The sequence below is a fragment of the Anabrus simplex genome, chromosome 2 (genome assembly GCF_040414725.1).
Source record: "Anabrus simplex isolate iqAnaSimp1 chromosome 2, ASM4041472v1, whole genome shotgun sequence".
Lineage (NCBI taxonomy): Eukaryota > Metazoa > Arthropoda > Insecta > Orthoptera > Tettigoniidae > Anabrus > Anabrus simplex.
Window position 1 is genome coordinate 750,676,379 of NC_090266.1, and position 21,908 is coordinate 750,698,286.

Below are 21,908 nucleotides of genomic sequence, written 5' to 3' on the forward strand. Positions count from 1 at the left end.
CTTTCTAAAGCAATCGCATCACTGCCTCAAATTGTTACCCATATTCTGATACTTATGGAGGTCAAAACAAGAAATTCAAAGTTGTATCTGTAATGTTCAATGTTCTCCCCAGAAGTTTTCGTCAGCCGGGTGGCAGGAATGAGTAACCGGGCAGGGAACACACACACACACATACATACCTTATCATTATAGACTGTTATGCTTTCCAGCGTTCAGTCTGCAAGCCCCTGAGAATTTAATAAACGTCGCCACAATCCTCGATTTGCTAACAGATTTCCTGAATTCAAAGTCTGTTAAGATACAATCTATTATGAATCTGGTACCCCTAGCCTCCCATGTGTAGCGGTGAATAGCCTTATGCTTGAAGAATGTATTCGTAACAGCTAAACCCATACTAGCACAGAAGTCCAGCAAACGCTTCCCATTCCCATTAGCTTCCGTATCTTCCCCACATTTACCAATCGCCCTTTCGTATCCTTCAGTTCTATTCCCAACTCTCGCATTGAAATCGCCCATTAGCACTATTTTATCCTTGCTGTTGACCCAGACCACGATGTCACTCAATGCTTCATAAAACTTGTCAACTTCATCCTCATCTGCATTTTCACATGGTGAATACACGGACACATTTCTAGTCCTAATTCCTCCAACTGACAAATCTACCCTCATCATTTGCTCATTTACGTGCTTAACAGGAACTATGTTGCGTGCAATGGTATTCCTGTTAAAGAGCCCTACCCCAGACTCTGCCCTTCCCTTTCTAACACCCGTCAAGTACACATTATAATCTCCTATCTCTTCCTCGTTATCTCCCCTTACCCGAATATCACTTACTCCTAGCACATCCAGATGCATCCTCTTTGCTGACTCAGCCAGTTCTACCTTCTTTCTTCCATAAGCCCTATTAATATTGATAGCTCCGCATCGAATTCCAATTTGTTCGCCTAGTTGTTTCCAAGGAGTCCCTTGCCTGTCAAATGGGAGTGGGGCTCCATTACTCCCATAGGTCCGAGGCTTGCTTAAAATGTTCTGAGCTCGGTAAATTCATGAAGCAGGATGCTACCCTACTTGCACATAATCCAAGTTAGGATTTCTCCTCTAACGGGTTATAGACCACCGGTGAATTGTATAGTCCAAGCTGCCTGAGCACAAGGAGGGCCATGACTCAGAATATGTCCGAGACGCTCAGTCCCATTCCATAGCAACTGGTATCCTGACTCTCAGGACCACTTACTAGGCCACTGAGCCGTTGCCCGTGGTTCACGAACTAGGACGTGACTACAGTAATCCACAAACATGAACCATCAATACTACGTAGAAAATTAATATGAAGTTTCACTGTATTAACTGCAAAATTGAGCCTTTTCAGTGTTATTTTCACAAAGAAGACATACGTGTGTTTTGAACTTCTAGTGTTCTTCTGCTCATTTATAATCGCGCAACATCGGGACTTAGAACTCGGTTGCTTATACTGAGCCATTCCGTATATGCCTCATTAATTTATGACACTGTGGAAATATATTATTTTATGCATATGCAAGACGCTGGGAGTGAAGACAGGAAACAGGAGAGCCGCAACATAGGCGTGGCACACCCAGTAATTTTCCATTACCAGCAAATTTTTTCAAGTTTAAATCGAGCATTGGCTAGGTATCCAGGCATATAGACCCCACTCTACTTAACCAATACGTGTTAGGGGAGAGGTAAATTTGAATGTCGGGAACCCAGAGACAACTATGTCAGGTTGACCAACTTCATCTTCGCAGAACTGGGATCCTTTGAATTCAAGCAGAGATATCGGTCACTGAGCTATAATTCCACAGGTCTGAATTAATGAGAAATTGGAAACAGATTTATCATTCACTTCTAGGTGATAATAATGATTACTTAAGCACTTTTGATAATACACTCATTAGAACGTGAAGCTGTTGGAGTTCGCAAAGCTGTTACCAGATCACTGTCTCTGTTAGCCGGGGATGTACCTCAAGCAATGGACAAACTGTAAGACTATTTAAACTCCTCTCATTCGCCAGACGTTTATTCAGTGAGTTGCACGCACCGCATGTCATTCTCCGTGAGAGGTGATTTTTTTTTGGTGAATTTCGAAGTTAGTTATACGCTATGTGCGCGTTCCAGAACCAATAATTTGCTTTGTGACTAACAGTATCTTTAAAAAAAGGATAGTTACCTCTATCTTGGTTTGTAATAAATACTTTCAAATACCAAGTGCGGTCTGATGCCGTTTCAAATATCAAAATATTCACTAAACTGAGAAATTAATCCTCGAGACTTGCGAGAGAACCAATAAGTACAATCTATGCTTTAATTAGCCCAGTCGGCACGTGTTCGCGAGTGGCGGATTACGTGTGCATTCCGCATATTTGAGCCGCAAAGAAGGACAAATGTTGATCAGGTATACGCCCTTAATCTAATGATTCACAAGTTGGGACCAACACTTGCGCGTAGGCTAAGCCAATTATAGCCTATCATTAGGATCAATATTGTGTATTCATGCACACAAAGCAGTAAAGAGGAGGCCTTAATTCACAGCATCCTTGCAGACGTTTCCAAGAACGAGAAGAAGCCAACGATGGCTCTACGAAGACTCAAGATCAGCACCATTCAACCTTTGATGACCACTGTCATGATGGGCTAAGGCGATCGTGACACAGCGGACATGTGATTCGTGGTGGATGGCGAACAGCTGCAAAAGTTAAGTTCTAATGTCCATATAAGCATGTTTTAGGGAATATTAATACACTATAGTAGGGTTAATTTGAATATTTCATTATTTAATGTCAGAGTGGCAATTGTTTTGGTTCAATTTTATTAAATTTGGTCAGAACTGGTGTGCATGTTTTAGCCCATTTGAAGTGTACATATTTTAGCTAGATAGGATAAAAGGGTAATGATGGGATAATGATAGACATTTTTCTTTGCTTAATTAGTGTATTCTATTTATTTTTTCGTTATGTCATTCGCGATAAAGAGATATTTCTGGTAGAGTTCTTTCAAATATCAAACAGGCTATATGCCCGCTGCATTGTGTTAAATTCAGATAATTAGTAATATGAATTAGCAAGGATGTTTTGTTTATCTGCATGAGGCATGAATCATTTCAGTAACTACAAAATGTGCAGTGTCAACATGTCCACCGTTGGGTTATAATAGGATCATTTATATTGGGAAGAAGGCGAATTCGGGAACATCATGGGATCGAACCATGGATATGCAAAGTGAGAGGCTTCATATGCCAGAGGGATGATATTGGGGCCAAATGTTTGTGAATTAGACAAGAAATGCCGTATTATTGCTGGGAGCTATCTTTGTAAGTGCAATCATTTTTTGCTAGTTGCTTTATGTCGTACCGACACAAATAGGTCTTATGGCGACGATGGGATAGGAAAGGCCTAGGAGTTGGAAGGAAGCGGGTGTGGCCTTAATTAAGGTACAGCCCCAGCATTTGCCTGGTGTGAAAATGGGAAACCACGGAAAACCATCTTCAGGGCTGCCGACAGTGGGATTCAAACCCACTATCTCCGGATGCCAGCTCACAGCCACCCGCCCCTAACCGCACGGCCAACTTGCCCAGTGTGCGATAATTAGCCAGCTGATGAGTTGCTTATGAAAGCAGCAGCTGAGCGGAGATGTTTGAAAAAATTTGTTTCCTCGTTCACGAGAAGTATTACAGGCAGCAGGCCTGACCCATTGTGTAAGCTACCCCGGCGTGATGACCCGTTCGACAGCCGAAGTGCTGGTTCCCCTCATGTCAAGTGAAAGTGGATTTACAAGGTCCCATTATATTTTCCCAGAACTCTGCACTCCTTGCCTGTTAGATAATGTTTTGCATTCCAACAGCTGATCGACCAAACCATGTGCAGCAAGAGAGATAGACAACTGTGTCTTATTTAGACGCAAGCCTACGAAGCCTGCCGAAGACAGGATTGAAACCCAACACCTCTATTACTTTATATGTTTGTCTGTATGTTTTTATTCACAGGTTTTGTTCTTATTGTGGTGTGTGTACCTGTGTCTTGAGTTGTATAAATTTGGGATTTTTAGCTCGATAGCTAATTTGCTGGGAAGCCAGTTCTGTCTTGTCAATTTGCATATGAGTGCGGACTCATACAGTAGAATCAGTGCTTTATTATGGAGGGGATGATTAGGAACCACCCTGTACCAGTGTAATTTTATTGTTTGTATCCGAATGTCAGATTGTAAATAGTTTTATTTTTTGAACGTAACTACGCGCTTTACCCCTGAGTTAGTCGGATTTAAGGACAGGATATGGCGCAATACAGACTTTCTTCCCACTATCCGTATGAAAGCTCAAAGAGAATGATCAACGGAATGGAACACACAGGATCTGCACAAAGGACGATATTATGCCGCACTTCAAGCCAATATCCGTAACAAACCATGGTTAGACAGCATCAAACTCGCCAGACGTCTACATACGCATGCGATTTGGGCCCTGATGTTATGCCAATCATTTCTACCGTATAAAAGTGTTGGACTCTCCCACGTGTGAGTATGACCCTGTGTGTCGCAGATTTGAACCACGTTGTATTTGTTTGTTCAAAGTATAGTGCTGCACGAACAGTAATGCTCTCAAAATTGATTAAAATTGGAGCTCCATTTCCGAACAGTCAATTCTTCTTTCTCCCATCAACCAGAGAGTATATGCAATTTTAGCCAAATTTCTCAAAAATAGTGATTTAAATATATCATTTGTGAGTTTGTTTTTACCTCTCTTATTTAATAAAAAAAATTGTATTGATTTTAGTCATGTTCAAAAAAGGAAAAAAAGTGCAAATCATGAATTGTTAATATCTGAACAACCAAGGGAGTGTGTGGTGGAAAGAGACTGTCTCGGGTGATATTTTCTGTCTGCCATTTCTGTCATTTCTTTCCTTTATCTCTCATATGTGCGTGTGTATATATATATGAGGATAGCCCAGAAACTAATGCACCACATCTTTTTTCTCCAACAATTATTTATTGAACATAATGAAACTTGGACACAAGAAAGAATTATGTTTCTTCTACAATCCCTATTTTTCAACGTAATCTCCTTCCCGTTATATGGCTTCCCTCCAGTGATACACAAGGGCATGTATGCCCTGTCTGTACCCCTTGTTCTGTTTATGAATCCTTTTCTTCACTCTGCGAATCACCTCTTAGACATCATGTCCTTACCAGCGGAAGCAGTTGCTTTGAATTTTTCCTTCTGTGGAGAGTCAAGATGGTGCCATTCCATCGACTGCAGTTTTATTTCGGGATCAAAATGGTGAACCCATTTTTGGGCGCAGAACCCATCGTGAACACTTTTTTGTGTAATCAAGAGCAATGATGATTACACCTACATTTCAATCAAGAGCAATGATGATTACACCTACATGTCTTTTGCTGACTGACAGCTTCCGTGCCAAATGCCGAGCCATTCTGCGTCGGTTCTCGCGAATGAGCAAATCAGCATGCTGCATCTTGTCAGGTGTGACAGGCGTGGGTGGTGTCCCCGACCGCTACATATCTTTTTTTGCTAGTTGTTTTAAGTCCCACCGACACAGATAGGTCTTATGGCGATGATGGGACAGGGAAGGCCTAGGAGTGGGAAGGAAGCGGCCGTGGCCTTAATTAAGGTACAGCCCCAGCATTTGCCTAGTGTGAAAATGGGAAACCACGGAAAACCATTTTCAGGGCTGCCGTCAGTGGGGTTCGAACCTACTATCACCCGAATACTGGACACTGGCCGCACTTAAGCGACTGCAGCTATCGAGCTCGGTGCTACAAATCTTGGAGCTCTGCCGAACCATATGATGGTCTCAACCTCTCTGCCCAGCGACTAACTGTAACTTCTTTTGACTGCTGATGCTCCATTAACTGCTCATAAATGTTTGTGAATGTTTCCAACTGTTTCTTGCTTGGCAGTGAGAAATTCAATAACGATACGCTGCTTGTAACATAACATCACTAACAGATGCCATATTGAACCATTGCTGCCAGTAAGCTATCTTTTATTTATTCACGAAGCACAAGATACAGCTACAATGAGCAAATTTCACTTGCATTGTCAACAGACTAACAAATGTAAACTTTTTTATGATAAAATATAATAAACATAACAAAAGATAACATGATCAGGTACACAACCTACTAATAACTGTCTAAACTGAAAACCACGAGAATGTCCATGTTCACAGCAAAGTCGTCGTGGGTCAAAATAGCGGTATCACCTCTTCACAATCAACTTATCCTTAGGAGACTGTTTACACCCCTCCCAAATATACTTTTACGATGCTATATTAAGTTCTTGTCTCCTATTAATATTGTTGAAGAGAGTTGGGAGGCAGATTAGGAAAGATCATTGAAGTATTGAGTGCTGAGTGTGGGGAATGTGGAAAAGGTCTTTGGTTCTGGTGGAGCAGGAAGGAACACGGAGAGAGAAGAGTGAGACAAGATGTTCCGAGCGGTAATGCCCAGTTAAGATCCCGTGGAGGGAACTCAGGTCAGCTACCTCTCGCCTGATGTGCAGCGGTAACACATTTATTGCCCTTAATACCTGCTGCGTAGACAGATTTTTGAGCTTGGGGCTTCTGTTCCTAACAATTGCAGCAAAGAAGAATACTGCTCTGTCTAACTGGTTAATATTGGAGGGGGAGGCTGTTTTCCAAATCGGAGAGCAGTAGTTCAAGAGAGGTTGAATGATCATGAGAAAGAAGTGACTAAGATTCCTGATCTCCCTAAATATCTTGCAGTCATCAGCAAAAAGTAAGGTATTTGCTGTTTCGTTGAGTTCGGACGGCAGATCGTCCATATACAAGGAAAACAGTAAGGGGCCAAGGGCATTGCCTTGTGGGCCAGCGGAGGTGACTGGTAACCATGAGGATGAAGTGCCTGATATTACCAACCTCTGACAACGGTTATGTAGGAAGCCAGCAAGAAGGGTCAGAAGACTGCCATGAATATTAAATCATTCAGAGTGTTTATGGAGCAGAAGAGTATGGTCTACAGAATCAAGAGCTTTCAAAATGTCTACGTGGCAGATATCCAGCTGTGATTTAGCTGCAATGGCATGTGATGCAAAGCTATGCAGAGTGGCCAGAAGCAGAAACTTTGCACGCGCACTCTGGAAACTTCAAAGAATTCCTGTCTAAAGTTTTGCATTCGTACAATTGTTGGACGCTGAGAAAAATAATGTGGTGCATTATTTTCTGGGCCACCCTCATACATTTTTGTGTGACATATATTTTTAATGGTTTGCTGGCTGTATGACTGATGGGGCCAAAAGCCAAATAATTTTTTTTGTAAAACCTCAGTTGCAGTGGAGTGCCATATGGCTTTGTGACATCATGTGGAATCGAGCCCGCATGCGATTTCACACTAATCCAAATTTTTAATGGTTTTAGGCTGCATGGCTGATGGGGCCAAAAGCCAAATAAATTTTTTTAAACCTCAATTGCTGTGGAATACCATAAGGGTTTGTGATGTCATGCGGAATCGAGCCCGCAGGCGATTCCACGCTAATCCAGACACTGCTTGAGCACATTATGTGATACTCAAGCTAAACATTTAAACTCCGATGTAACTGATGCAATTATGCTGACAATAATGAAGATTTATCATTTACATAAACAATTCTACAGGGTTTACATTTTAATTTGGCGCACTCAATGACTCAAATATGTATTAATAGTATGTAACTAGCACATATTTAGGTTATGTTAGCTGGGCGGTCTGTAAAAGCAGCAGGGCAGTATGCCCATTTAAAAGGTCCTAAGGAGAACACTGATGTTCATTGCTGGAATGCAAGTAAACAGGCTGTTGGAACATGCTGATCATAGGTTCATGTTTAGCGGCTATAGCCAACTTGAATGTAATGTTGACCATAGTCTTATTGGAATAAGAGAGGTGCCAATTTCAAATCCATGGCGTCATTGGTTTCAGTCGTTTTGCACAGTAAGAAAAAAATGTTCAGCATAACTATAATAATGTTATTGGCTTTACATCCCACTAACTACTTTTACGATTTTCAGAGACGCCGAGGTGCGAGAATTTAGTCCCGCAGGATTTCTTTTACGTGCCAGTAAATCCGACACGAGGCTGACGTATTTGAGCACCTTCAAATACCACCGGACTGAGCCAGAATCGAACCTGCCAAGTTGGGGTCAGAAGGCCAGCGCCTCAACCATCTGAGCCACTCAGCCCGGCTGTTCAGCATAACTAAACTAATCCATTGAAATTTTCTCTACTCTTAAAAAAAAAAAAAACTTGTTTTCTTGAGAAAGGTTAAAGACGAAGGGGAAGCATTTCACTAGCAAAATACAAAATGGATGAGATACTGCAAAGATAAACCAAGCCAGGTCATGTACTGTATAAAACCCACTCTTGATGAAAGAAAACTAAGATGTCAAGCTTCCTAGTCAGAGAAATCCCGGCCCTCAGCTGCTACTTCCATCAGTTTACAACAGTACAGTGCCCACTGCCAAGGAGAAGAAGAAGGAAGACTTATCGCACTTCTTCAGTTAAGTCCAGTGTAAGTTCTCTAACGGAAGGAAGGCAGAGTAGTAAGCTCCCTGCCAAATGACGACCACGCAGTACGAAGGAAAATGGAGTCGTGACGCTTGGGTGGAAATGCAGATGGATGGGTATCGTCACCTTCTCCTGGTCCCGCTGGCTTACTAGCCCGCAGTGCACGAAGCTATGTGATCTACTCCAAGTCGCCGCCTGAAAACATCTGCACCTTCCAGTGGATTTAGGATTCTGCTGACCATCCTGCCCTGACCAATAGGTACTGCCTGAATCTGACAAGGAGAGCAGAGGACGTACACACCACTGTCCTAGAGAGCGACCGAGCAAAGGTATGGTACGACCAACTAGTGGACATAATCGAAAATCATGAGAATTACCTAGGATGGCTACATTAGCCCCATAAGGAAAAGATGCTTGTCTCTCAAGCTCCAGAGGACATGGAAAGACACTTACCACATTCTGAGGAGTCAGTGTTGGACTCTGTGGTGGAGTCAGTTTGAGACAATGCATTGGGGTTCGGTGGCTGGACTGTGGGCAACAGAGGTGTTGGCTGTCGCTAGTGTCCCACCGGGGTCTGAACGAGAAGCTGTTGTTGTTGTTGTTGTGTGGCCAGCGAGTAGCTGGACTGAAGACGGTGTGCAGAACAGAACATTGTGCAAGATTGTGTACTTCTGCAGACTGAGTAGCACTGTCAGTCAGCGATCAAAGCAGTTATCGTGAGTGTGAGGGTAATTGGACCTGTGTTAATATTCGCTGTTAAATCATCGTGCTGTTGAATACTGTTGAGCTGCTGCTGTTTAGTTGTTCACTGCATGTGACTCTGAATTTCTGAACTGTCTCTGGAATCGAAAATCAAGGAATAGGCATCGTGTGTTGTTTAGCCAGCAGCACTGTGTTCAAACCCAGCGGTCTGCACACAGAGCTGTGTGGGGTGACTGGACTTGAAGAAGTGCAAGCAAGAATTATAGCCATCCCTAGGTAATTCCAACTGACTGGGACTCTCCGGTGTGTGTACAGAAGAGAGATTTGTAAATAGACAGCAATTAGTAAGTGTGGCCATACATAGCTGAATAGAAGAGAGAGAGAGAGAGTTACAGAGTTTAAGCATACAAGCTACAATTTACAATTCTTTGGATGAGAATCACAGTATTTCCACTTTTAGAACAGTAAAATTCCTGTTATTCATTCAGCAAAAAGTTATATAGATAGGTAATTCAACAAGTTTACTGCACAATGTTGTAGTGTTGTGTGACTTTCCCTGTTCACTGAATTTCTGAAAATAGTATTTGAAAATGTTCAGGCCTCCAATGATAATAGCTAGCCACCAAATAATGAGGAAGTTTCATCATGAGTGAACACATAGGTACTGTATTTATAATCCAAGATTAAAGTAAATGTGTATGTAAATATGTAAATATATCTACCAAATTGATATACAGTATGTCTTGAAATAAATAACTGATGTTATTCCTGGTATGCATGATTGGATTGTTGGCAAGTTTATCAGATAATTTAAACCCAAACAACCACAAGCCCCAGTTTATCTACCTTAACTCCATATTATATTAGAAATACTTCTAAAGCACCTCTTAAAATATAATAATGAAAAATGTAATTCATTACGTACGTTAAAAGAAATTTGATGTTGTAGGCCTAACTCTTGATTGCATCCAGTCAAAATACGTACAATGCTATGAACATAAATGACATATTTTACAACGTAAATTAAAAAAGGACATGATTTCTGCCCTTTCTTTCATTATTTTCTGCCTCCATTTCAAATTCTGGTATCGCTGCAGTCATCGAGTGACTGGGAGAACTTAACCCAAACTTCACGACTTGTGATGTAAACACATCACTGTAGTTGAATAGCATACGCTCATTGCCTGCCCGCCTGCTTAAAGTGCTGGACGCCCACGGGATGAAATGCCCTGCGCGAGCACCTCTGCTTTAACAGATGAAGAAATCATAACAAGTATGCATGAAGAAAAGGAGGAAAATGATGAAAACAACAGCACAGAAGTAGGGACCAAGAAAATTCCACAGAGATGTCACGAAAGCTGCAGATGTGTTTCTACACTACTTGATGCAGCAATCGGACACATGCAGTACCGACATATTACTAGTGAAGAAATTGCAAGACAAAGCATGCCGTCACCGACAGTCTTCACTAAAATAAAGAAAAATTAGTGACATGTTTCAGAATGTCCATATTGGAAAAGAGGTTCTAAGATTTGATATGTACATACAGCAGTACACTTTGTGTGTTTTTGTGCTTTTGCAGTATTAAGTATACGGTGAAATCTCAATACGATACTGCACGGACAGGGTAAAAAACTGCCGTAGGCAGAGTTATCGTTATAAAGAAGGATTTAGAATAATGGTTTCACATGTTAATTGTTGTTGTTGAGTCATTAATCAATAGACTGGTTTGATGCCATCCTATCCTGTGCTAATCTTTTCATATCCATGGAATTACTACATCCTACATCTGTTCTAATCTGCTTGTCATACTAATACCTTGGTCAACCCCTACTGTTTTTACCACCTACACTTCCCTCAAAATCCAACTGAACAAATCCTGTGAGTCTTAAGATGTGTCCTTCATCCTATCCCTTCTTCTTGTCAAATTTAGCCAAATCGATCTCCTCTCACCCCTTTGATTCAGTATCTCTTCATTCGTGATTCAATCTACCCATCTCACCTTCGCATTCTTCTGTCACACCACATTTCAAAAGCTCCTAGTCTCTTTCTTTCCGAGCTAGTTATCACCTACGTTTCACTTTCATACAACGCCATGCTCCATATGGAAGTCCTCAAAGACATCTTTCTAATTCCTATATCAGTTTTCGAAGTGCGCAAATTTCATTGCATAAGAATGGCCTTCCTTGCTTGTGCTAGTCTGCATTTTATGTCGTTATGTCTGCCATCGTTAATTATTTTGCTACCCAAGTAACAATATTCATCTACTTCCTGAAAGACTTCATTTCCCAATCTAACATTTCCTGCATCACCTGACTTAGTTCGACTGCACTCCATTACTTTTGTTTTGGACTTACTTTCACCTTGTACTCCTTCCCCACGACTCTGTCCATACCATTAAGCAAATCCTCCAAATCTTCTGCAGACTCAGATAAAATAACAATATAATTGCCAAATCTCAGGGTTTTGATTCCCTCTCCTTGGATTGTGATTCCCTTTCTAAATTCTTCTTTATTTCATTTACCACCTGTTCTATATGAACACTGAAAAGGTTTAAAGGTGTAAATCCTTCCAGTATGCTCTTCCTAGATCTTCCTGGAATTCCGTACCTGCCAAGTTCCCAGAATTGCTCAAAAACTCCTCAGGCACGAACACAGCCATAAACACTCTTGGCCATGCTTACACAATTGGGCAATTCAATCTTCATATAGCTTTTTCTTCATTACTTTTGTGCTTTGATTATCGTAGTACTGGGAGCAAAGCACATCGCCGGGGTCTGAAAAAGTAATCGTAATGGAGAGATGCTGTTTCCAATTCCTTAACCCACTGGCATACTTCAAGCCGTTCACCCGCCCACAATTATTTTTTAATATGTGCGCATCATAGCTATTTCGTAAGTCCTCATGCAAAGCTTAACTAAATTATAGCTATTCAAAGGTTTTCATGCAAAACTGAAATGTATAAAATGAAACAAAACCAAACCTCTGGGCGCAACAGCCCCGAAGGGCCATGGCCTACAAAGCGATCGCTGCACAGCCCTAAAGCTTCAGTTTACAAGGTGTCTTGTGGTCAGCATGACAAATCCTCTCAGCCATTATTCTTGGCTTTCTAGACGACCATCATCAGATAGCTCCTCAACTGTAATCACACAGGCTGGGTGGACCTCGAACCAGACCTCAGATCCAGGAAAATACTGTATAATCTCGAATACCACCCGCCACCGAATAAGACCCGCACCCATATTTTGAAAGAACAAAATTTTTAAAAAAGTGAAGTCAAAATTATTTACAATCTTTACTAATGCACATCAAATGATTAGAAATTACAAATAAAAGTAAGGAAACATTTCCAGAATGATATCCAATGAGTTCCTTTGTGATCTCTAATGCCTTTAGCTGACACATTTCGGCTGACACACCATATCCTAATTCCCGCCTTTCTGTCACATATTTATAAAGTTTTTTTTTTTTCAATTCCTGGAAACTGTACACTCAGTCCACGAAAAGCTCTACGATCACCACTACATGTTAACAGCACATTCTTCTTCTTTCTCCAATTGCGAATACACGACTCATCAATATCATATTTCCTACCGGTGGCACGATTTCCAATAATTTCGTCTTCCCAAACTACTTTCAGTTTCTCACTCGCAGTAAAAGATCGCAAACGCTTTGTGGAATTCGTGTTGATACTCTGAGAACGTACGTGAGACTAACGCCAAGCGCGGAAGTAGCGTATACTGAGAGCGGAGAGAGCATTGTTGCCAAGCCGTGCCGGCAGTGATACCCGATTTATGTGCATTCAGAAAGGTAAATTTCCCAAAATTTTAAATAAGACTCGCACCTAATTTTGGAAGCGATATTTTCGAAAAAACAGTGTGCAGGTGGTATTCAAGATTATATGGTAACTCTGACCTGGCCAGAAACGAACCCAGGGCCTCCGGGTAAAAGGCATGCAAACTACCCCTACACATTTCATTAAACTTTCATGGTACAAAAAATTTGGAAGCAGAGATGTGCGAAGCCATTGATACTGGTGAAATAAGGGGCTTTTATAAACCACAGAGTTGCCTGGGTAATATTGGAGCTACACCACTAGTCCAGAAAATACAATTGTTGTCGCCTGCCCATTTCCCCCCCCCCCCTCATTTCTATTGATAATTTGTTGAATTCTTCTACTCAAACCCGGCTGCGCAACACCACATTCATCACTTTCTGAATTTTTTGATTCACTGTTGCTATTCTTAGATCAGCCACTTTCACTATCATCACTAAACAACTCTTTACAATCTGACATTTCCGACTTACTTTTACTCTCACTTCTGTTCAGAATTTCAGAAATATTACTGCTTGCTAACAACAGCCTTCAACGTGACATGATTACTGTTACAGGCAGATACTTGCCTTGAGTTAGACAGAGACAGAGGCAACTGGGATTCACATTCAATGTCAAATAGAAAGTGAGCTAGTATAAATAACCAAACACAGTTCTCCTTACAAGAAAGGGCAATAATTTTACAATCTGCATTACGTCGCACCGACACAAGATAGGTCTTATGGTGACGATGGGGAGAAAAGGTCTAAGAGTGGCAAGGAATCAGCTGTGGCTTTAAGGTACAGCCCCAGCATTTGCCTGGTGTGAAAATGATAAACCATGGAAAACTATCTTCAGGGCCGCCAGCAGTGGGGTTCAAACTCGCTACCACCCGAACGCAAGCTCACAGCTGCACACCCCTAAATGCATGGCTAAGTGGCTCAGTAAGAAGCAATTCTTTCTCTTTTGAATGGTGTATAACATGCCATACCGTCTCTTGGCAAAACACCCAAAAAAAAATGTTCAAATCTGATCAAACTAGCAGGGCTCTCTCATACAGCTGGAAGCCGTGGGTATATGCCACTGAATAAAATGAGATTTTTCTGACTGAATGAATGAATGAACAAATGAGTGAATGAAACATTTGCTATGCTTTACAACTTACAAAAGCCCAGCCCAGTAGATAAGCCCCCTCATTACTAGCCTGTGATCTTATGTTAAACACAGCTTCACAAAGATTAGATTAAGAAAGATGGTATGAATTACATGCCCATACCTCATACTACAACTAAAATCATATTAAGGACAACTTTCAGGTGCCCCCTTGGTCAAGTCCAGGGATCACAAGATTGCTAACTTCTGAGAATTGATCTGGCACTTCATAATGATATGCCAATGACCTAGATGTTAGGCACCTTAAAACACCACCACCACACCACCACTTCATAACGATAGAATTTAAAGATGCATCTATTTTATTACAGAACGCTAGGTTATTAGTTTCAAGGTTCAACTTTCTTGATTACCAATGTGTGTGACATATAAAATTCACAAAATGAAACTGAAGAAAACAATTACTGATAGAAACCTACATAACATGTACCACAACGAGCAAAGCCAAACAAATAACTTAACACACCAGCTAATATTGGATGTAAACACAAATGTCAGTCATAAGATCTCTCTTCTGTTGCCAGTACTTGCTTCACACAACATTTCTTCTCAGCTATATTCTTCCAATCAGAACACAGGTGTCCCTTTAAAGGCACTCATTTTGAACTTCTTTTTTATAATAACTGAACACAGAATTAAAAGCAGTCACCTTGCAATATTTGGAAAATGATTAACATATTTCCACCTTCTAAATTCAAACAATGATTTACTGCAGATTATATACAGCCCGCCTGGAGGAAGCCATGTCTGATCTAACTGACAGTGCTACCAACCCCAACGATGTTCTGACGGTACTTCAAGCAGACTTCCAAACTTTATGAAATTCTGTGACGAACTCTCGGTTTTGAAAGGTAACATCGCAGATATCATGAAATGGCTACAAATTCAGGAAGCTCGGAGCGACGGAGCGGAGCAGTACAGTAGGCGTAATTGCCTTCTGGATGGAGTCAGCGAGATGCCTAATGAGGACATTTACGGAAAGGTCATGGAAACTTTCCATGATAAAGAAAGTTGAACTGACCATGGACTCCATCGATCGCTGCCTTCAACTGGGACGGCAACGCAGATTAACTGCTGACATAGTGACTGAGGGCAATCGGCCAATCATAGTAAAGTTCCTAAGCTACCACCACCGGGATCAAGTTCGGCGCGCTAAGCGACAGCTGAAAGGCACCAAACTACTCGTAACAGAATCCCTCACTAGGCTGAGAAAGGACATTTTGAACAAGGCACGAGACACTTTCGGTCTGCGCAAAAAGTACAGCCAAGATGAAAGGATAATTATACAAATATCCGGCAAGAAGTTCCATGTGAACACACTCGTGGAATTACAATCATAAATCAAGGAATATAGTGCAGGCAACATGTGAACTATATGAACTGTATGTAGTTTATTGTTTTTAATTTAGTATCTATTTGTGTTTGTGTGAATCAGCTGGTCATTGATGTGTGAGGAAATTAAGGTAAGCTGCATGTTTTACATTCCTTTAGCATATCCCGAATTAAGAAGTGCTATTGAAAGTCCTCCTCCTTGCTCCCTCCCTCCAAATGAAATGGAAAGATGCACACATTGTGCTGGTCCCAAAAAACTCTCCTGCAAGCAATACTATCAGACTACAGACCTGTCTGCATTCTCACAGCATGCATGAACAAATAGTTAAATACAGTAGAAGTCCACTATAGTGAGTATGGCATATAACAAGAACCCTGTTATGACAACAATTTTTGTCTGCCCCTTCAAAATTCCTATATTTAACTGTGCATTATCCTTTGGTTACAGCGAGAGCCATATCAATGACACATCCATTATTACGAGCAATTAAGCGCATGGGATTTTTTCCGTTACCAATATTTATGCATCCCAGCGATTATGTTACGTGCGATCGATAACCCTCGCTATAATTTCCCCACTATGTCCACTAGCGAGCACTCTTGTCGACATTCTAAGACGATGATATATATGTATGTTGATTCCCATAGGGAATCTGAAACATTTGTCCCAAATGAGTAAATTTATAATACCAATATAAATGGTCCGTTATTGGACATTATAAATTTTCCAGCTAACTCAGCGAAACACTGGCAACCAAGAATGAGTTAGCTGGAAAATTTATAATGTCCAATAACGGACCATTTATATTGGTATTATTCTAAGACGATTCAACAACAATAAAGGTGTTTTAATTTCATCCACCTATTCAATACTTTTATTTCCACTTATAGTGGTTACATAAATAGACACAGTTAAATGGGACATGTTTCGCCCTCAATTAAGGGCATCTTCAGCCTAAAAACAATCAAGAGTACAACTAATATTAAAAGTGGAAGCTAAAAGTTTAGCCAGTTATTAAAATTCGGGACATAAAAATGTGAAAAATGATACAATATATAAAGATGCTAATGTTAACACTGTCAATGATTAAACTAAAATCTTGTCGGAGACTAAAACTTCTTCCATTAAAATTCCAATTAAAATAGTTCATTTAAAATGTTAGTGGAAAACCAAAGTGGTAATAATATATAAAGCCAACGACATGAGGGCGTGAACATAAGCATAAACATGATTGTCATAAAAATAATATGTCCAAGGCCGCTGATGAAATTCGTCAGCCTGAAGTGAGACAGAAGCATCAGTTGGAAATTGTAAGTGGCTCTTAGCACCGTAGGTAATACTATTGGCTGAAACCTTGCCAGAAAATGCCAGTAGATACTGAAATAATGTTTTATGTTAGTTGAAAGTTGACAGTTACAACACCAGACTCAGAGCCAACAGAAGGGCAGCAACCAATACAACAGTAGATAACAAATCTATCCTTACTTAAAGAATTCTACTCATTTTTCAATTTTTTCACCTCCCCCTCCCCTTGACTGAATTTTCCAAAAACAAAAAGTACATATTTCTTTATTTTTAGAGGCGAATCCAGATACAAATTTTTACGTCTGTAAAATCTTGTCTTTGAGATATCAGTATCCTAATAAAAAAAATTCTACCCCTTTTCAGCTTTTTATAACCCATTAAGTGGTTTACAGATAACAAAAAATGTATGTTTTGTTATTTTTAAAAGAGAAAAAATACCAATTTTCATATCTGAAACATGTTAAGCTTTTGAGATATACTGCAGATACGCGCATTTTAAAATTTCAGCCCCTTTTCAGTTCCTCTTGAGTGGATTTAACCAAAAATTAAAAAAAAAAAATACGTGTTTATTTTTAAAGGAAATTCCAAATACCAATTTTTACGTCTGTAAACTTTTAAGTTTTTGAGATATAGATATACTTATTTAAACAATTCAACCCCCCCAACTTTTCACCCCCTTAGCAACGCAATATCCAAAAATTATCCCTTAGTGAGTACCTACACTAATATAAATGTATCCCCAAATTTTATTTCTTTATGTCCAGTAGTTTTGGCTTGGCGATGATGAATCAGTCACTCAGTCAGGACATGTTATTTTATATAGATAGATTAATGACATTTCTTTTCATTTGAATGACTGCAACTATCAACTTTATGCTGACAATGTTCAGATATAGGCCTACTCACACTTTTAAAGTCTCCGACACTGATGATCCAATCCACCAAATGAATTACCTCGTATGCAAAAGAGATCTGCCTATTAATTAACCCGAAGAAAATGCAAGCAATCATAATAGGGTGGTCTAAGCTCAAATACGCTAAACATCACACAACAGCCTACTCTGATGCCCTATGGTGAAGCTATACCTTGTCAGAAGTCTGTAAAAAACTTAGGCGCCTGCAGAAAGGTATATACATCTTTTCACCCCCTAAAAATGAAACAATGCACTCTTTCACACTTTTTTTTTTTTTTTTTTGCTAGTTGCTTAACGTCGCACCGACACAGACAGGTCTTATGGCGACGATGGGACAGGGAAGGGCTAGGACTGGGAAGGATGCGGCCGTGGCCTTAATTAAGGTACAACCCCACCATTTGCCTGCTGTGAAAATGGGAAACCACGGAAAACCATCTTCAGGGCTGCCGACAGTGGGGTTCGAACCTACTATCTCCCGAATACTGGATACTGGCCGCACTTAAGCGACTGCAGCTATCGAGCTCGGTACTCTTTCACAAATAAGACTAATTCAAACTCTCATTTTTCCAATAATTTGTTACTGTGATGTTGTACTAACCATTGCAACTGTAGAACAAACAATGAATCTTCAAAGGTCAATGAACTCTTGAAAATGATTTATATTTTTTTCAAATTTTAGGATGCATATTTCCCCTTATTATGAGAAGCTATCCTGGCTGAAAATCTATAAACTAAGAAACCTACATTCTGCGACACTAATTTTTTGACTTCTGAAAAAAAAAAATCTACACCTGAATACCTACATCCTCACATTTAACTTCCTCTCATCAATCCATGGACATAATACCAGTTCGACTTCTACCCTTATGATACCGGTTAATCACTCGTCTGTATACAGCCACTCGCTCCATGTGTCTGGGGTAAGGCTGTGGAACACACTCCCTGTCAGTATACGTAACAGCACTTCAATAGCCTCATCTAAACGGTCTTGTTGAAATTTCCTCTTAACCTCTTCAGTGGCACGCCCGAGAAATTCTTCGGTGGCGCACACCAGTCCATAACGTCACCGCCCGAGAAATTCTCGTTTAGCTGCAGTGTTCATTTTTTGATCGCCCAATAATTTCTCGGGTACTCTAATCGCTTTGGAAAAGGTTTTCAAGCATTTTCAACAGATGGCGGGAGGATATCCAGCTGTATTCACGAAGCGTCTGGCCTAAAATATGCCTTATCTTCTCTACTTTACATATACAACCTCTGGCCAGCTGACGAGGTAAACAGAAAGGGCGAGCGCGAAACGGAAGAGAAGTTTGTCTGAAGACAAAATAAGGAACTACATCAAAGATGAATCTCTAAGTGTCATTAGTATTTCTGATAGTAGCGATGATTCTATTGATTCTTCAGATGATGACCTTAGTAATTCTAGTGAAAGTGAAGAAGATATTACGTCAGAAGCTAAGGTGATGGTAGATGTTGAATATACATTTGTTTGAAAAAAGTGTAAGCCTGGGGATAGTGTGCGACCTAATATTATTCCATTTACAGAAAATCCTGGTGTGTTGCTGATGGGAATAATACAAAAGCCTGAAATAAAAATGTATTGATAACAGGATAGTATGGGCCCTACTCAAAACACCAACGTTTTATGAAACTATATCACAGGACTACTCTAAAAAAAAGTGTAAATAGAGTGTAAAGTAAGATTTTATTAACCTTGAATAACATATGAATGTGTTCCCTTAATACAGTAGAAGTCCGCTATAGCGAGTACGGCATATAACGAGAACTCTGTTATAGCGACGATTTTTTCTGTCCCTTCAAAATTCCTATATTAAACTGTGTATCGTCCTTCGGTTACAGAGAGAACCCTATCGCTGGCGCATCCGTTATTACGAGCAATTAAGCGCGCGTGATTTTTTTCCGTTACCGATATTTATGCACCCCAGCGATGATGTTGCATGCGATCGATTACCTTCGGAGTCGTTTCGTCGCTATGTGCACTAGCGATTTCTCTCGTCGACATTCGAAGGCGATGTCGGAGTCGATTAGTAATATCCGTCGACAGTTGTTCCATAAAGAAAATTCGAAATGAAAGAGAACATATTTTCGTAATAAATGCGTAAATAACGTGTCCGATAACGGTTGTTAACTCGTTAAAATTAAGGCTGACTAAACGACCGCTTAATTTTGAGGCTAAATACTGCAATTAAGAATGGGATACACCTTGAGATATGGCAGAGTGCTTAATTGATTTCAGAGGTTACGGTAGTTTTTTCTCACTTTGTGCATTTGCGAGCTCTCTCGTTGACATTCAAAGGCGATGTTGGAGTTTATTAGTAATACCCATTGACTGCTGTTCTCTAAAGAAAATTTGAAATGAAAGAGGAAAACATGTTTTCGTAATAAATGCATAAATAACGTGGCCAATAGCAGTTGTTAACTCGTTAAAAATAAAGACTGAAGTAAACGATATCTTAATTTTAATGTTATATACGGAAATTAAGTAAGGGTGTGATACACATCAAGATATGGCAGAGTACATCACTGATTTCAGAGGATATTTCATATCTTCTGGCGTCTAGTTACGGCTATTTACATGTAAATTTTTCGCGAGGAGGTTATTTCTCTACATGCGTTTCAAATATGTTTTCATGATAGGTTACATATACGGTTAGGTTAGGTGAAGCTGTTTGAAGAAGAAAGCTGAGGTGTTTGCCACAGAAATCTCTGGAGTGATACCGTATTTCTCCGAATCCAAGACTTTTTTTTTCTTCTCAGAATCTCATGCGAAAACTCAAGGGTTGTTGCATTCGCGGCCTAACAGTAAGCTAATGGATACCACTGGCAACTACCGCGGTAACCACGCTGCTTCTTTTCACACGCGCACAGAACTCGTTGACAATAAACGACCGCCTCTTTACTACACATCGCTAGCCGCGACAACCGGTTGTACAGAGCCTGTGTGTTTCTCAAATCTGCACAATGGCATCAAAGCATGCGACCCTTCGAATTCTTAGAAAAGCCATGGCTACTCAGTGGCAGAGTCATAACGCGTCTATTGTACTTGATGCGTAGTGAAATTAAGGTTTATAGACAGCAGGAATATTTTCGTGATGGATAGTCTTATTGTAAAGATACGTGGAAAGGTATTGCCGGCAAATTTTCAACGGGTTCTAGTCGATATTATGATGCCAATAAGTTAATGTTTATTAAACACATGGAAATGTAGAATAATTTTTCAGCCGCAAGAAAATACAGCATAGGCCTAACTAAAGCCAATATTTGGCGTTAGCGTGAAGACAAAGAGCTAAAAAAATGCGTATTGTACAAAAAATGCATTTAGTGGTCCGCAACAAGGATGCTTTAAAGAAGTCGAAGATGAAATTGTGAGGTATGTGCACGAAAAACGCAAGGGCGGAATGGCCATACCGTGGCGCAATAAACTCGTTCGTTGACATTCAACATTCGCGATTAGGCCAATACATCGCTAGCCGCTGAATTTGGCCGAACCGGGCAAGCGAGACGTGCGTGTAGCGGCAGCCGGTTATATCTGACGCTGCGTAAAAGTAACAGTTTTATAGACAGCAAGAATAATTTCCTGATGGATCGTTGTATTGTAGAGACGCATGGAATAGCTATTGCCGGAAAATTTTCGACGAGTTCTCTTCGGTATTATGATGCCAATGTTGAGTTAATGGTCCTTAAACCAGCGGAAATAAATTGTGCAGCCGCCATAAATAAAGAAATACGGCGTGACGAAAGTAAATGTTTGGCGTCTAAAAATGCGTAGGCCTACTGTAAGACAAGGCATTCATATGATTTTACAAACTTCTTTTTAAGCCTGATTTAAGTTTATTGAAGGAAAAAGTGGGGTTCATCTTGGATTCGGCGATATACGGTACTATATATTTTTTTCAGAATGAAATTAAACACACACTTTCACGTAGTATCGGATTACGAAAAATAACAAACAAGTAAGCCGTAGTGTGGATATCATATACGGAAACGCAAGTTTTGAACAAACTGATTGCCGTTTCATACCGATTTTAAAGTGCATGAAGGGTTTTTCGACTTTTATAAAAAATCGGATATAACGACAATCCGTTATAGCGAGTACATTTTTCGCTGTTATGAATTCT

At 40.3% G+C, this 21,908-nt stretch overlaps 1 protein-coding gene across 2 annotated transcripts in view; it reads right to left on the minus strand.

The window, feature by feature from the left end:
* LOC136864433 (WAS/WASL-interacting protein family member 2) overlaps positions 1–21,908 on the minus strand; it is a 192,478-nt gene that overhangs the window by 140,698 nt on the left and 29,872 nt on the right. The gene's annotated exons all lie outside the window — the stretch shown is intronic.